The sequence below is a fragment of the Tursiops truncatus genome, chromosome 6, assembly GCF_011762595.2.
Source record: "Tursiops truncatus isolate mTurTru1 chromosome 6, mTurTru1.mat.Y, whole genome shotgun sequence".
NCBI lineage: Eukaryota > Metazoa > Chordata > Mammalia > Artiodactyla > Delphinidae > Tursiops > Tursiops truncatus.
In genome coordinates this window covers 14,046,812-14,050,791 of record NC_047039.1, presented here as the reverse complement: position 1 = coordinate 14,050,791, position 3,980 = coordinate 14,046,812, and the positions used below count along the sequence as shown (strand labels likewise).

General features: G+C 40.3%; 1 pseudogene; it reads right to left on the bottom strand.

The window, feature by feature from the left end:
* Positions 1-1,703: 1,703 nt before the first annotated feature.
* Positions 1,704-2,878, bottom strand: LOC101327386 (sodium/potassium-transporting ATPase subunit alpha-1 pseudogene; annotated as a pseudogene).
* Positions 2,879-3,980: the final 1,102 nt, after the last annotated feature.

The following is a 3,980-nucleotide window of genomic DNA, read 5'->3' as shown; positions in this document are numbered from 1 at the left end:
AGTTTAAGTTTTATTCAGGGTCTTATAGAGGACTATAGACCAGGAGATGGCCACTCAGTAGCTCTGAGGAACTGCTCCAAAGAGGTAGGGGTGGTAAGGGAAGAGCCAGTATATATTGATATATGAATTTTTTGGCTTGGAAATACATGTAGTCAAGCATACATCTCGGTAAAAGATTATTGCCAATCACAAAGAACAGATATCTCAAGTTAATTATTTTAGTGCTTTTCTGTGTATGGGAAGATGCAAGAATCTGGGGTCATGGAAATTCTTCTTGAAATATGCATTTTAACTATCTAGGGGGCCACTTATCCAAAGCCCAGAATGCCTCACCTCTTTTTTCTATCCTCAATTCCCCTCAGGGCCCACTAGAAGACTGAAATTCAATCATAAAATTGTAGAATGGTTTCCCCTGCCCCCCAACTTACCACCACATTAATGGGAACCCAATATAATAATAGTAGATGACAGCTGGAAAAGCTGCAAAGCACATACTCTATTTAAAGAAGAGTCCTTCAGGATACACAAAGAAAAACAAGGGAAAATAAGAAACAAAAGACTTGGAAGAACTCGGAACCTCTAGCACCTATACCTACAGCAAACTTTAAACACAGCCCAACTCCTAGGCAGATTAACACAAAACCTCAGACTAAAGGATTATTTATCTCAGTTCCCAATACCCAATGTCTGGCTTCCAAGAAAAAAAGTATAAGACGTGCTAAAGAAACTGAATCAATAATTGAAACCGAGCAAGACTCTATGGGGCCCAGTGGGTACAAAAGCCTTTTTGCATTCCCCATTTCTCGTTTGTAGAAAAAGGCTTTATGCTTCTAGGTTTTCCTTGAGTTCCAAAGAGCAAGCTCAAGCAGTTACTAATTAGGGAAATGAGGGAATGCAGGAACAAAGGAAAAGCAGTCACACAAGAAAAGTATGATAGCTTAAGCAATAGTTCAGTGACAAAACAGAGTCCTAGGTCTCCCTCAAGGGATATACATTACAATCTGACACATATCTTTAGGTTGCTCTGCAGAAAATAAGACCCCCACCCAAGTGGAGGATGGTGACTACAGGCTGACCACAAGCATGTAGACCTTAGACTGGTTGGGACCAGAAGGCTGATGATTAAGATTCTTGAAACATCACGCTGTCACTTCACCACCAACTAATTAGAAGAAAGTCCACTATCTGATCACACACTTTGGAACCCTCACCACAATGTTGCCTTTTAAAACCCTTCCCTGAAAGCCTCAGGGAGTTCAGGTCTTTTGGCACTAGCTGACTGTTCTCCTTGCTTGGCACCCTGCAATAAATGTTATACTTTCCTTCACCACAACCCCATGTCAGCAGATTGGCTTTGCTGTGCATCAGGCAAGGAGATCCTAGTTTTCCTCTCTACAAAAACAAAAAGGCACAAAATAACCTTCCCTGCTGTGATTTCCATAGATGGGTGCTTCTCTGGGAACCCTTTCCCCACCTCCACCCACACACCCGCCCCATATAGCTACATGTTTCATTTCAGAACATCTTGCTTCCTCCACACGTTTCAGTGCTTTCCTATCACTGTAGAATTATGAACTCCAAGAATAAAGTACACAAAAAGGGGGTGGAAAATGGGAGCAGAGTGTGTGACATGGTGCTCCACAGTGTGCAACATGGGGTCTAGTAGTAGGTTTCCTTCTCCACCAGCCACCAGGGCATCAGCATCACCTGATGATGACTTTTCCGACTTTGTCATATAGGAAGATGAGGAGAGAATAGGAGAAGACACTGAGCCACAAGGTAGGTTTGAGAGGATACATCCTCAAGGCAACACCCACTCCAGGGCAGTAGAAAAGGAAAGCAGCAAGGGCCATCTCTTCAAAGAGGCCAAATCCCCTGCTGGAAGACTGAATTCCTCCTGGTCTTGCAGATGACCAAGTTGGCCCATTGTGCCACCAAGATACTGACAAAGAAGGCTGTGTGGCAGGTAAAAGCCAAGATTTTCCTCTGCTTGTAGGTCCACTGCTTTCCGCAGCTGTCCTCAACATCATTGATCCAGTGGTCATCTCAGTCCCCTCAGACCCAGTAGGTGAATTGGGAGGAAGCTCTTCTCAGCCTAGGATCACAAAGTAAGTGAAGAAGCCCCCCAGGGCCTGGATCATAGCAATCTGTCCATAGGCCATGCTGATCAGCTGCTTATTCACGTTTGTCCATTTTGGGGTTTTCGAGCTGTCTCTTCATGATGTCACTCTGAGCTAGCTCATAAGCCAGAGAGGTGGCTGGAACCATGTCCATGCCCTAGTTAATGCAGAGGATGGTGATGGTCCTCAGGGGCAGTGGAATGTTTGTAATAATGAATATCAGGAAGGGGGTGTTCCAGATAATTAATATCTGGAATGTTCTGGTTATGGTGTAGGCAATAGATTTCTTCAAGTTATCAAAGATTAGATGACTTTCCTCTACTCCAGTCACAATTGAGGCAAAATTCTCATCCAAGGAGAATCATGTCAGTAGCTTACATAGACACTTCTGAGCCTGCAATTCCCATAGCAACCCCAGTGTCCACCTTCTTCAAAGCTGAGTCATTGACACCATCACCAGTTACAGCCATGATAGTGCCCTCTCTCTGGCAGTCTTCCTGAATGATCAGCTTCTGTTGAGGAGAGGACCTGGGAAACACAATCTCAGTATGGTACTTCAAAATGTCATCCAGCTGCTGGAAAGTCAAGTCCTTCAGATCACTTCCATGTACCATGCAGGCATTGGCATTTCTTGGGTTCACCTGGCTCACTGGGATGATGAGGTAGGCAGAAATGTCTTCTATGGTTTCCTTGTCTTCTGAGAGGATGCCCACACCTTCGGCAATGGTTTTGGCTGTGATTGGATGGTCTTTGGTAACAAATTAATAATCTTTCAAAAAAAGAAAAGAAGCACTGACTGAGATGGTTTCACTGGATTATGCTGCACACCCCAAACTGAATAAATGCAGAGGAAACACGCATAAGCAGAGCATAGTCAAAATGCTGAAAAACAAAGAAATAATGAATTCTTTAAAAAGTTGGAGAAAGGGATATATTATGTACATGGGAACACAAATTCAAAAGGCCATGGACTTCTCATCAGAAACTAAATGGGCATGTAGTATTATTTCAATATGGATTTAATTTGCATTTCCTACTGATTGATGGTATTGAGCATATAGCTATGAGTGGATTACCTATTCATATATCTTCTTTTATAAATTCTGTGAATCTTTTTCCCATTTTTATTGAGTTTATTGTCTTATCTTTGAGAATGAAGAGTTCTATATATCTTCTGGATACAAGTCCTTTGCTAGATACTATGTATTATTAAAATAGTTTCTCCAAGTCTGTGATTTGCTTTATCATTTAACTGTGTCTTTGTAAGAGAAGTTTATAGTTTTTGTGATGTCAAATTTATTAATTCCTTTTCCTGGTTTAGACCTATTTTGTTCTATCTAAATATTTGCCTGTCCCAATGTTGTAAAGATTTTTCTCTTATTTCTTCTGGAAAAAAACTACAGTTTTAGTTTTTATGATAAATTATAATATTTAGGCTTATAATCCATTTTAAGTAATTTTATGTGGCATGAGGAAATGGTCAAGGTTCATTTTGGTTCATCATCATTTTTTGAAAAAACTCTACTTTCCCCACTAAATTACCTTGGCTCTTTTGTCAAAAAGCTATTGGCCATATTTTGAGGATTTGTTGCTAGGTTCTCTCTTATGTGTGTTTATTGATCTATATGTCAATCCTTATGCCAATACCAGTATCAAAATTTCTTTAGATTTATACTAAGCCTCGAAATTAATTAGTGAAATCCTCCAATGTTGTTCTTTTTCAGAATTGTTTTGGCTATTCTAGCTCCTTTGAATATTCATCTAGGTTTTATATTCATCTTTCAGCTTCCCAATTTCTATAAAAATAAATAAATAATAAATTTAAGAAGGCTGCAGAGATATTGATTGGGATTACATTAA